This window comes from Chelonoidis abingdonii, chromosome 1 (assembly GCF_003597395.2).
Source record: "Chelonoidis abingdonii isolate Lonesome George chromosome 1, CheloAbing_2.0, whole genome shotgun sequence".
In the NCBI taxonomy this organism is placed as follows: Eukaryota; Metazoa; Chordata; order Testudines; family Testudinidae; genus Chelonoidis; species Chelonoidis abingdonii.
This window is the reverse complement of record NC_133769.1, coordinates 148827315-148840425: the sequence shown is the minus strand read 5'-3', so window position 1 is coordinate 148840425 and position 13111 is coordinate 148827315. Positions and strand designations below refer to the sequence as shown.

Below are 13111 nucleotides of genomic sequence, written 5' to 3'. Positions count from 1 at the left end.
GCTCCTAGAGCTTTTTCTCTTCAAACCCCTTATCCCAATCTATGGGCCAACTGCTGCATTTCAGAGTTTAGAATTTGCTGTCATCACCTCGTTTGGCACTTTCCATGTGAATTAGACAAAATGAGTTAGGGAAGCTCCAGGGTTAATGAAAACTGATGCACTGTGTGAGGCTTCAACTCATAACCTATCTCACTGTGCTAGCCAGTTGTACCTTGGTAGGTGCTTCATAGACAAATTCAGGACATAATAATAATTGGAGATACACCAATCTCCTAGAACTGGAAGGTACCTTGAAAGGTCATTGAGTCCAGACCCCTGCTTTCACTAGCAGGACCATGTACTGATTTTTGCCCCAGCTCCCTAAGTGGTCTCCTCAAAGACTGAGCTCATAACCTTAGGTTTAACAGGCCAATACGCAAACCACTGAGGTATCCCTCCCCCTCAGGATGTAGGCAGTTAGTTACCTATGTCTGTGATTAACAACTTTGGTGGCTAATTGAAAGGCTGCTGGTTCAAACCCAGGTGAAGATGGAGGTGGTTTTTTTAGTGAAGAGAATCAAGTACATTTTAACAGGCAGGAAAATGCCTCAATTTTGGTCTAGCATCATTGGGCAACCATAAGCCATACTTTTGCTGGATGCATTGGTAGTACAGTGGTAAGCATAGCTATTTTCCAAGCAGTTGAGTTGGGTTCAATTCCCAGCTAGTACAATGATGTGATGTTTTCTCAGCTAGGAATTGTACTGGAAATTTCCAGGGACAGGTATAAATATGCAGGCAACAATCAATCTAGAGATAATGAAGTTAGTTCAATCAGGGAGGATGAGGCCCTCTTCTAGCAGTTGAGGTGTGAACACCAAGAGAGGAGAAACTGCTTTTGTAGTTGGCTAGCCAGTCACAGAATTCCCACTCCATCTGATGAAGTGGGGATTCACCCACAAAAGCTTATGCTCCTGTACGTCTGTTAGTCTATAAGGTGCCACAGGACTCTGTCGCTTTTTACAGATCCAGACTAACATAGCTACCCCTCTGATACTCAGAATGACAGTGTCCCCTGGTGAGTGTAAATCACTGACTTCTCTCCTCTCTGAGCACTGACTGCCTTCTGTTTCCTTGCCTCTGAGTCTGTGCAGATGAGACCTTTCCCTTTAGTGCCGGAGGATTCGCCCTTCTCATCTACCCTTGTCTCAAGCAGCACAGCAGGTGGGAATCTTAAATGTACCAAGGTGACTTAAGAGCAGAAACCCCACCAGACCTTCCATGCAATTAGCACTTGCCCCTCATTGAGCAGGATTAAAACTCCTGCAGGGAGACTGCTGGGCCACATCCCAACTGGGCATGAGCAAAGTGAAAAGATGAACCTGGAGATTGAATCCAGGGCCTCATACATACAAAGCATGTGCACTAAATCCCCAGATGGGCTGGGGGTTACACTCAGAGCCCTCCTGTTCCCAGAGCATCCAGTGACCTACAAGCTTCACAATAAGCCCATTCCCCTCTCTGAGGGCCAATCCTGCTCTCCTGGAGGTTACTTGTTCATGGGGTCACTTTTCAGCAGAGCCAGTTTCTATATGTGGGGCAGAGAAAGTTTGTGCCCTGGACTCAGAGATACACTCAGCCCTCTCCTCTACATTGGGTGGGTGATGCTATCACCCTCCTGCTGGAAAGCCATGATGGTGGTGGGGCTTTGTGAATAGCTCAATCCCTGACCTTGGTGGCAGAAGTGATGAGAAAGGGGCTCCAGCTGTTTCTAGGATCTACTATTTCCACCTGCCTGTAAAGTCCAACTTTCCCCAGCACATTCACTGTGGTGCAATTGGGTCACTGTTTCCATGGCTGCACAGCAAAGAATCACTCCCAGTTTCCCTTCTATCTGCAGCAGGATTAGCCTGTATCAGTGGTTAATGAGGTGGATCTAGTTGTAGATTGTTATTCATTCCCCACCTTGACAATTCACACAGTCCCTTTCCCATGCAGATTCCCAGCACCTCAGTGATCCTGGTAGCCGGGGTTGGGGCCTGAGATTTTCAGGGTTCTTTTCCCTTCCATCCAGAATAAACTCAGCTTTTTCCCCGTCCCAGACAATCCATGAAATAACAACAGGAGTATAAAGAAAGAGGGGAGAGAACATCTCACTGCCAGAGCTGGATATGCCCAGGGCCCCCTGCTTGTCCATTGTTTCCATGGAATTTTGCCCCCTGCTTTGCACAAGGGACAGAGAAAGATCTTGCTGTTCCTGTGTCTGTGCAAAGAAAATTGTGCTTCTGTGTGAAAGAGAGGCGGGAAATGGCCCCATGATGGGACAATATCCTCAGGATTAAGACTTAAGGACTCAGGCTGAGAACTGATAGAACTCCACTCATCTGGGATTTAATTTATTGTCTTCCATGGAGTAGGACCAGACCCAACATTTTTGCTGCCTCAAGCAGGAAAAAAAAAAGCTGCAATCAGCAGCAGCTCTACCTCTGCTGCTTTTGGTGGCAAGTCCTTTCCTCTGAGAGGGACTGAGAGGGCCAAATTGCTGCTGAAGCCTTCCCTTTTCATTGGCTGCTCCAGGTACCTGCTTGCTGTGCTGGTGCCTGGAGCCAGCCCTGCCATAGAGACACTGGGAAGATGGGGGAATCAGGAAAAAAACATGGATTTGTTTACACTGCAAGTGAAGAATAACACAAGCTTTTTGGGTTTAAGGTAACTTTTCCCTGATTGGGAATTGAACCCAGGCCATGGCACACAGCTGATTATGTTGTTTTTCTTCTCACTTTTGCTGCACTTTCTATTTACTTTCTGAAACTGCTCCATTGTCTACTCCCTGAGGGGTTAAGAGCAGAGAGTGCAGGAACCCCTGTGATCAGGGTCACAACTGAGCACAACTCAAGCCACTGAAACAAACTCAAATGATGCTTCAGCTTCCTCCAGCAGGATCTCAGAGCCACACAAAAGAAAACCCATGAGGAACAATCCTCCTCTGCCTTCATTTATCCCATCACAACCCTCTCAGCAGCTGACTCTTGCGGGAAGGACTGAGCTGATAGGAGCTCTGACATAGAGACCAAGGAAGGGGTGTTGCTCTACCTCTGTGAGCTGATCACATTCTGAGGCCACGTCTATACGACGCGCCATTTCGGCGCGTTAAAATCGAAAGCTCGGGGTTCGATATATCACGTCTCGTCTAGACAGGGATATATCGAACCCAGAGCGCGCTTACATCGATTCCGGAACTCCACCAAAACAAACGGAGTTCCGGATTTGACAGGGCGAGCCGCGCACATCGATCCCGCGCGGTGAAGATGGGTGAGTAACTCGATTTTAGATATTTGATTTCAGCTACGCTATTCTCGTAGCTGAAATTGCGTATCTAAAATCGATTTTCACGCGTCGTGTAGATGGGGCCTAACTCAATGTAACAAGGACCTTAGCTTTGCCTAGATGGGAGTTCTGAGTGCTGAGCCCCCCGGACCCTTCTGCTGGGAGCATGGTGATTGCACAACAGCTGCAAGCCCTTTTCCCATCTCCTTGTCCTCTTCTGCTTCCCCAGACCTTCCCCACAAATGGTTCTATCAGATGCTGGAGGGATCTAAGGACCTGCAGGTTTCCCTCACCCACCTCTTAAGGCAAACAGTGATTCCCTTCTCTGACACTCCTGGGTCTGGGCTTCTTTTGAGTTTTTCCCCAGGGGGCCAATTCCCTGTGAAAATGTGTCTGTGGGGAACCAGCTTGTCTGCCCCCTCTCTGGGAGCTGAGAAGCTTTTTCAGACTCTCCCCCACTAGATGAGTTCAACAACACCTCCCCATGGTGGAAGAATCCTAAATTCCACCCTCCCACCCAGGTTACTCTGACCAGCTGATGGCGACAGCATGCTAAATCAACCCCAGCTCTCTGGGCTAGAGAGCAGCATCTAACCAGCCTTGTGACAGCTCCGGTTTGCTAGCTGGAGACATAATGAACCAGGAAAGAAGGCAAATGTCAGACAGGGAACCTCAGCTCCACAAATAAACACCCGCAGGGCTCCTTCTACGCTGCGACTAGGCATTTGACTGACTTCAAATCCAGCTAACCCAGTTGGTAGAGCATGAGACTCTTAATCCTGCCATCATGAATTTAACCCCATATTGGGCAGCAGCAACAGCCCTTAGCTGTCACTCTTCTGCTTACAGTCATGGCCCAAAATGAAATAAACTCTCTGTCCTCTCTACAATCTTAGGCATGTCAGGTCCCTTCCTCTCTGAGCTTCAGTAAAACATGAAGAAAGAACTAATAGAATTTTCTCCTTTTCCATTCTACCAGATGACTGCAGAGAGAAAAGTTTGGTCTTTATAAATAGGACAATGATCAATTGTTCTCCATGTCCACTGATGGTAGAACAAGGAGTAATGGGCTTAATCTGCAGCCAGGGAGATTCACATTAGATGTTGGGAACAGCTTTCTAACTCTGAGTGTAGTTAAGCTCTGGATTAGGCTCCCCAGGGTGTCTATGGAGTCTCTGTCCTTGAAGGTTTTTAAGAACAGGTTGAACAAACCTCTGTCAAGGATACTCTACATATACTTGGTCCCATAGACAACGTGCTCTGGCTCCGGTTCCCTCCTTCTGCTCCCTGCCTGGGCCGGCTGCTGTGGGCACTTGATCCCACATACCCCGATGCATCATCTCTGCTTGTTCCTGCCTCAGCAGAGAAGGCTGGATTTCATGACCTCTCCAGGGCCCTTGCAGCCGTACAGCTCTATAATTCGATGCCATCGCAATATAATATAAACAACAAAAGTGAAAACACCCCAATCTAACATCTAACAATTCAGCTTGAACTGACATTCCACAGCACAAAGTGACAACACGTAGGAGTGCAAAGCCCGACAATTCAGCACCATGCAGATGAACACCCTATAGGGCAAAATGACACACTGCAAAAGAGCTCAGCTCAAACCAACACAACACAAGGCAGTGCAAAAACCATACAACACGAAACAATGTGTCAGAGTAGAACGTGACACTGTGCAAAACAGCTCAGAGTGGAACAACGACACAGCACAAACCTGCACAATAGAATCATATAGAAAGGTAGTGCAGAGAGGGACCCTGAGAGTCATGGCCAAGTATCCCTAGGTGTTTGTATAATCCCTTCTTAAACCCTCCAGTGAAGGAGATTCTGCAACTTCCCACTGGGCCCTCTCCCATGCAATTGACAATGCTTGGCTTGTGGTTAAGGGCAAGTCTGTGGCTCAGAAAATCTGGATTCAGTTCCCGGTTTTGCCCTCTGAGCAAACGTGGACAAATTACACCATATCTTTGGGCCTCAGTTTCTACTTCTATAAAATGGGAACCGCCCTCCCACACTTTGTCCATTCTGCCTGTGAGCTCTTGGTAGCGAGGACTCTCTCTCTCACTGTGAGTTGTACGACTTCCAGCAGAATCAGGGCCCCCACCCTCATTGGGAGCTCTGCAGTGCTTGGCACAACTGGAGCACCTGCTCTTGGTTGGGGCATCTGCAATACCCAGCACAGCAGGGTCCCCAGTCTGGGAACCCTATGGTTTTTGTAAGTCCATTTTTAGCCTTCAAGTTCAGCCAGAAAACATGGCCCACGAGTCTCAGAAGAACCAAGAAAAAAATAACGTTACTCCCAAAAGGTAGCAATTCTTAAACATAAGCAACCCTTGGGATTTTTTAGGCCTGACTCCTGGTTATTGAGTGTTGGGTGCTGCACAGATAACGAATATTATAATAACTATCTGCCCCAGTCATCATCGGGCTCTCTATTTATCATCTTGCAATGACGCTAGGTTCAACTTGTTCAGGTTAGAAAGAAAGATTTTTTGTTTATTGCGAGCCTGGAAATAGCTTCCGGTGTGAAAGCCAGAGTGGGATTATTTTGAGCTCATGCACCCTTATCACTAATGAAGGAGTAAAGGAATGTACAAACCAATGAAGCCATAGCATGTCATTTGCATCCTCAAGTTTTGTCCCTGTGGCAGGATCTCAAGGACAGACAGAAATGTTACCCGGTGTCAGGACGAGAGAGAAAAGCACTTTCCCTCATGTATTTCCCCAGACTGTTGTGCAAGGCAGCAGAGGCACTTTAGGGCATCACTGATTGTTTTCATGTTGGTGTGGGAGGAAAGACTTAGACCTGCCCACTTTTTGAACGTGTGAATGTGAAGTGACCAAGTGGTGAGTTAACAATGATGCTGTTGCACAGGATTTGATTGGAACTAGAAAACAAAAGGCCCATAAAGTGGACCTCTTGGGTATATAAAATGATCTGATTTGTATTCAACCTTGGAAGGGAATAGATTGTTACATCGGTCAGAACAGCCTTGTTTGGTTCGTTGGTTGTTTTCCCTGATAAATTGCAGAGGGTTCAGAGAAAAGCCACAGGAATGATTAACGCTTGAGCAGGGAGAGAAGTTTAAAAACAAAACAAACCTTCCCTGCTCCTGCCGGCTGTGACTACGGAGGACATTTTCCTTCTCTACTCCAGGGTCTCTCTTCTACCAGATTCTCAAAAAGTCAGGCTGCCCTGCAGACTATGGCAGAGAAGTTTGGTAATAGGCTGCAAGGCTCAACATGTAAGAATGTACCTGCTGTAGCACCTTGACTGTCCATGGGCCAAATCCTGCAGCCCTGGCAGCCCAGGATAACCTCCCACTGATGGCAATGGGAATTGAGCCTTTGTAACTAGCTGCTGGTACCTGAGGTCTCACCTACAGATTAAACTGGTGGCAAACACAACTTCATCCAAAGAAGTGAAGGATGTAAGTGAAAGAGCAAAACTGGCCATCTGAGGAGCTGCTGCAGTCCCGTAACCACAGCTGGAAGGGAGAAGAGAAAAGACTCCTTAAAGTGCTGGGAGCAGCACTGAGTTTGTCAGCGAGATCAGTAGCAATAAATGTGAAATGAAGGAGTGCTTTCTCCTCTGTGCCAGCATGGTTGAATTGTGTTACTTTACTGTGACATAAAGCTTTAAAATATCCTGGTCTAATTTCAGGATGGATCTGTAACCATAATCAGTCTCTGTGGGAAGTGGCCTTTAGATAATGATCTTTGGGCAGAGCTGACTGAAGAGCCATCCTACTCACCAGGAGATCCTGGCTTGGCCTGCCAGTTCTTCCTTGCAGAACCTGGCTTTTCTGTCAGGCTCCTTTTTTTTATTTCTTCTCATGAAAAGAAAAGGCCTCACTGCACAATCCTTGTAAGTGCTTGTTCAAGACAACCAGAGAACCTTCCTTGCAGCTAAGTCTTGGAAAATTTTAAAGGGTAAGTCTGGAGCTGATGGAAAGGTTATGATGACTCAGAGTTGAGCTGAAGTTGCTGTGACTGAAACACAGAGCACTAATCAGTATCTGATCACAGTAGCTTTTGGGAGAAGTGCATGTTAGAAGCCTTCTGTCAGCTCAGCTGTGGCTTTCTGTGCACTGAGCCAGCCTGCTCAAGGTCTGCAAGTCTTGATGGAAATGAGGAACATTTTTACTTTGGAATTTGAAGGTGTAGTCTTGGACCATAAAGTGGAATGGTTGCAAATACATTGTTGGGGAAGGCACCATGGCTTAGTAGGTTAAAGCACCTGTCTTGTAAACAGGAGATCCTGGGTTCCACTCCCAGTGGTGCCTTGTTCTATAGCTTTTGTCTCCTCTGCTCACATTTTCCTGTGTCTTCCCAGGAAACAGAAGAGACCTCCCTTGACAATCTAAGTAATTGCTTGTGAAGGAAAACGCTTCTTTCCAGCGGAGCGTTGGAGAGAATCAAATCCTCAATCTGGAGTTGATGAAAAGGCTATTGGCATTGGCAAGGAGGTTGCTCCGGCTGCAATTTGCTGTGACAGAAGAGCCTGTGTTGTGTGCCTGTACAATTCACTGGGGATATCTATGCACAGAGCCCCTTCTAGAGAGTTCTCTGCAGGGCTTGCAGGAAATGGAGAATTACTGTCCTTTCATGTTATTGTTGTTGATGAAAAATGGAGCAGTTACGGGAGAAGTCCCAGAGAGTGGCACTGTGGCAGAGTTTGCCAAGAGACCTGCTGGATAAAGAGCAGATTCAGGATCCAGCATCCAGTGCTGCCTTGCTGAACGTGCCTTCTCTTGTCCCCTTTTGGTCAATCTTTTTTATTAATGGAGAAGCCCGACTCTGGCTAGTCATACAAATGCTTGCAAAAGAAATGGGTCTTTTTGCTGACAAGTATCGAAAGGAGACATCGGATAAACATGGAAACAAGGTCAAGGTCTCTGTAACTCATCTTGCATGTGCAGCTGTTGAAGCTACAAGGTAGAGTACTAAGCACAATATTACCACAGCTGGTCACAACAGAGTCTCTGTGTGGTGGGATCCATGGGGTACAGTCCCAACTGAGGGACTGCTCTGTCCTCTTATCTCTCCACCTGGGCTGTTTCTTACAATGCTGCACTAGTGACAAGCATCAAAAACCCCTCCATGTGCTGTGTCACTCAGCCAACAACATGCAGCAATGCACCCAACTGTGACATGAATGCCATCATATCTCCCCAGCCCTCAGCCTTGCACCTCAGAAATGTACCATCTTACGCTGCTCAAAACCTCTTGAAAAGTGCAAGCTCATTAATTAATTCACCACTTCCTCAAAAAGAAAGTGAACATGCACCAGCATTTTTAATCTGAGCAGCTTTCCCAAGCACTTTTGACAATTTCACAAATAACTGTAAAACATTAAAATAAGTTTATTAACTACAGAAAGATAGATTTTAAGTGATTATAAGAGTTAGACACAGAGGTCAAAGTTGGTTACATAAATGAAAATAGAATCTCAGTGTGACATTCTATACCTTTGGGGGAGCGTGCTGTAACCCACATATTCCTCATTTTCATATAATCGTGATCTTACATGTAAAGCATGACTTGTAAGGTATCGGGGGAAAGGATATGATCTGCTGAAAGTCATTTCTCTACCCATAGATGTATACCATTCATACATATGAAGTTATGAGAATTGTGTAGTATGGTTGTCACTATGCTGTAAGCTGGGGGAATCAGCCATCACCTGCATGAGGCCACACAAGGGGAATTGCTCAGCCTTGCTTGGAGAGAAGCAGTGATGCTCACTTGACTCTGAAGAGGGCCACAAAGCCAATGGGGAAGAAAGAACATGATAAAAGGGAGAGACATTTGCCATGCTTTATCTCTCTCTTCCACCTACACCTACAGACACCACCACACCAAACAACTGAAGCACTGATGAAAGGGGAGAGCCTGGCTGAAAAGCAACCAGCCAGCCTGTGGTGAGAAGCATCTAAGTTTGTAAGTGCATTGAAAGGGTTAAAATCAGCTTAGAATGTGTTTTGCTTTTATTTCATGAAAACAGCAAGGAGTCCGATGACACCTTAAGGACTAACAGATTTATCTGGGCATAAGCGTTCATGGGTCAAAAGCCCACTTCTTCAGATGCATGGAGTGAAAATTGCAGATAGAGGCATAAATATATATTGGAACATGAAGTGGAAGGGAGTTACCTTACAAGGAGAGAACCAATGCTGAAGGCCAATTCAGTCAGGGTGGATGCAGTCGACTCCCAATAACTGATGGGGAGGTGTCAATACCAAGAGAGGGAAAATTGTTTTTGTAGTGAGCCAGCTACTCCCAGTCCCTATTCAAGCACAAATTAATGGTGTTAAGTTTGCAAATAAATTGTAACTCTGCAGATTCTCTTTGAAGTCTGTTTTTGAAGTTTTTTGAATGGCTACTTTTAAATGTTAACGAATGTGAATGTACAAATGTGTTAGTGAATGTGTAAATGGTTTAGTGACTGTGTGAGTCCCATATGGTCTAGTGGTCAGGTTTCCTGGTTTTTTCACCCAGGGGGCCTGGGTTTAATGCCCAATGTGGGAATAGTCCAGAGCTTTTGCTCAGAGGGGAGGCAGGAAATGAAAAGAATGGGAAGGGATCCTGCCAGCAGGGTAGTTGGACGGTGTTTGGAGGGGATCCCAGAAGTGGGGGTGGGAGCAGTAGCATAGCTGGTGGGATCTAGCGGAAGCAGCCACTTCCCATCACGCCGGCAGGCACGGAAGCAGCGCCTGCTGGCCGCAAGGCTAGAGGAGCCGCGGGGCGGCAGGCCGGTGTGGAAGCCGTGCCTGCCAGCTGGCGCTGCCCACCACACGGCCAGAGGAGCCGCAGGGCGGCAGGTCGCCATGGAAGCTGCGCCTGTCAGCCGGTGCAGGCACAACCAAGCGCTGGGACAGGATCCAGGGACAGTCGGCAGCACAGGAGGGAAAGTGAGCAGGGTTGGGGGTCTGGTCTGAGGGCATGGCCAGAGGGGGAGCCAAGGGGGGGCACCTTTTTTATGTTTTTTGCTCCCCCTATGCTGAAAACCTGGCTATGCCACTGGGTGGGGGGCAGAGGTCTGAGGGGAGATCAGGGAAGAATCCCAGCTGTGTGGGAAGTTGACACTTTGGAGAGCACAGGCCTGGCATGGGGAGTGGGAAGAGTGTGTCCCTCTAAACTCACCAAGGGCAGACTAGGCAGGCTTGGAAGAATTACGCGTTTGTTGGTAAATGTCAATTTCTGTGGAAACACACAACCCAATGGCAAAATATTTCCATCGATAATAATCAAAATTGACAGATGGGCAAAGTAAGAAACATGCTGCTTGAGAACTTATCCTATTCTAATCTTACAGGGGTCCCTTCTGCCTTATGGACCACCATGTGGGCTTTTCATTTCCCTCCTCATTTTCTCACAGAGAAACAATTTCCTTTGTACAGATTCATGAACAGCAAAACCTCCCAGTGTCTGAGCCAGGGCATTCAATTCCATTGAGACCTTCTCTCTTGCAATGGCAATGGTCAAACAGAGGGGATGCGTCCACCTTCCTCCCCCCTGCCACCATGGCAGTGAGATTTTCCCTCTCCTCTTCATGCTGCTGTTGTTATTCCATGAGTCATCAAGGATGGAATAAAAAGCTGAGTTTACTCCAGGGTGAGGAAAGAAAGGAGCCACCGACTCCCTGAAAAATCTCAGTGCCTAGAGAAAACCTGCTCCTGCTATTGAAATCACAGAGGTGCTGGCGATACGATGGGAAAAGGGACTGTCTGAATTCCCAAGGCAGGGAATGAGCAATCTACAGCAACATCTTTAACCACAAACACACTCTAACCATGCTCCAGCCAGTAGGGAAATGGGCAGGAATTCTTGTTGTTCAGCCATGGCACACGTACAGAGCTGCACAGCAGTGAGTGTGCTGGGAAAGCTGGTCTGAGCAAACAATTGGAAATGACCCTTCAGTGAGAACAGAACCATAGTGTAGAAAAGCCCTTGTGTTAAGTGGTTATGGCTGAGGGCTTAGGGCCCTGGGCTATGATACCATGGGTGTCTTTCTGTGGCAGCTTGATTCTTGCCAGCTAGGCAAGGCTGGTGTGTGGTGTCTCCATGGCTGTACTTTCAATGTCTGATCACCCACGATGCCACAGGGAGCCAAGTCTAGATGTATTCAGAGGCTAAGGACAAGTCAACATTTCAAACATTGAGTCTATGGTGCTGCAGCTCATTAATGGAGATGCTCTATGCCAGTTTCTCAAACTTCCTTTCACTGCAACCCCCTTCTGCCAAAAGAATTTATTACATGGCCCTGGAAAGAGGGACCAAGCACCAAGCCCCTCCACTCAGGGCAGGCGGAGTCAGAGCAGAGCCAGAGCATGAGCCCCGCCTCAGTCGGGGGAGGGCAAAACTAAAGCTTGAGGGATTCAGCCCTGGGCGGTGGGGCTCAGACTTTTGGTTTCAGCCTCAAGCCCAAACAAGTCTAACGCCAGCCCTGGTGACCCCATTGAAATAGAGTCACGACCCACTTTGGGGTTCCTGACCCACAGTTTGAGAACCACTGCTCTATGCTGAAGGGAGAGAGTTTTCCTGTGGGTGTAGTTAATCCACTTCCCCAAGAGGTGGCAGCTATGTGAGTGAGAGAAACTATATCGGTGTGGTGTTTAGCACATTTATGAAGTTTAATCAAACCCCATTTTTAAAACCACTTATGGTCTGGGAATGGCAAAGGAGCTCGATGAAGCAGGGCCTGTCCTTCAAAGTCCTGGAGATCACGATTCCATTCTTCCTTTCTTTTTTTTAAAAAAAGGAAAACATTTAATTTCCATTCTCCATTATGTCCAGGAGCTCCACTATATAGGGATGTTTGATATGAATGTAAACACTCAATATTTCACTGTCCAAATATATTAAAAACCTAGCAAAGCTGTCCATCAGCTGAAATCAGTTCCAATCCTCTAAGTGTCTAGCTTATGTTTTCATCAATTAAACAAAGGTACCATACTCTGGACTTTGGGTCTGGAAAAGAGCTGGCACAATCCATAGACCAGGTTGTTATATAAAATGCATATGGATTTTAACCCTTCACATACAGTAATGGCAAAGTTCTTGGTTCAGGCTGGTAGCAGTGATGGAAGAAACTGCAGGTTCAAATCAAGTCTCTGGAATACATCAACAGCTGGGATGGGTCATTTAGTCCTTATAGAGAGCTTCAGTTTGTAGCAAAGTCCCTTCAGGGGTATGAAGCAGGATTGAAGACAAGATGGAGATGAGGTATCGGCTTTTTATATCTCTTGCCATGTGGTCTTTGCTTTCTTTGTCCCAAGGACACTCTATCCAGCACGCGGCATAGAAAAACCTGAGTTTTGTCCTTAGGCAGGTCCCTTTGCTGAGGCACAAGGCGTATTTGCCTTCTCTCAATGGGTCGATTGTATAGGTTAATTGGCCATCAAGCAGGCGAGGCAGAACTGACACCAACTTGTCTGGGGTGTTTCCTGAAAGCATAGCACAAGTTTGAAATACAGACAGCATAGACCCAATATTCATAACGTCAACTACAAAAATGAAACACATCTAGAGATAGCATCATTATAATCAGCCAATAATAACCTCTCCATAGTCCCCTTACACGGCAACCTTTCTACCATATTGGCTGCAAATATAAAACAGTGATCGCAACGGTGATCTATACAGTTACAGATTATGTCAATAACGTCACAGAAGGTGACACGGCATCAGTGAGACTGATATTGGAATACTGCTTCCAGTTTTGGTGTCCTCATTTGAAAAAGATGTTGTGAAATTGGAGCTGGGGCAGCAAAGAGCTACCAAATGTTCTGAG

General features: G+C 46.7%; 1 protein-coding gene, 1 long non-coding RNA gene and 1 other non-coding gene across 3 annotated transcripts in view; 2 read left to right on the top strand and 1 right to left on the bottom strand.

The window, feature by feature from the left end:
• LOC142047607 (uncharacterized) overlaps window positions 1–12267 on the bottom strand; it is a 114542-nt gene extending 102275 nt beyond the window's left edge. Inside the window, exon 1 of the long non-coding RNA XR_012656886.1 lies at window positions 12188–12267. This is a non-coding gene — a long non-coding RNA (uncharacterized LOC142047607). The remainder of the gene's footprint in view (window positions 1–12187) is intronic.
• LOC116823564 (uncharacterized) overlaps window positions 1–13111 on the top strand; it is a 160004-nt gene that overhangs the window by 26847 nt on the left and 120046 nt on the right. The gene's annotated exons all lie outside the window — the stretch shown is intronic.
• On the top strand, window positions 7528–7601 carry TRNAT-UGU (transfer RNA threonine (anticodon UGU)). Its single transcript has one exon. It is a non-coding gene; the product is annotated as a tRNA-Thr (tRNA).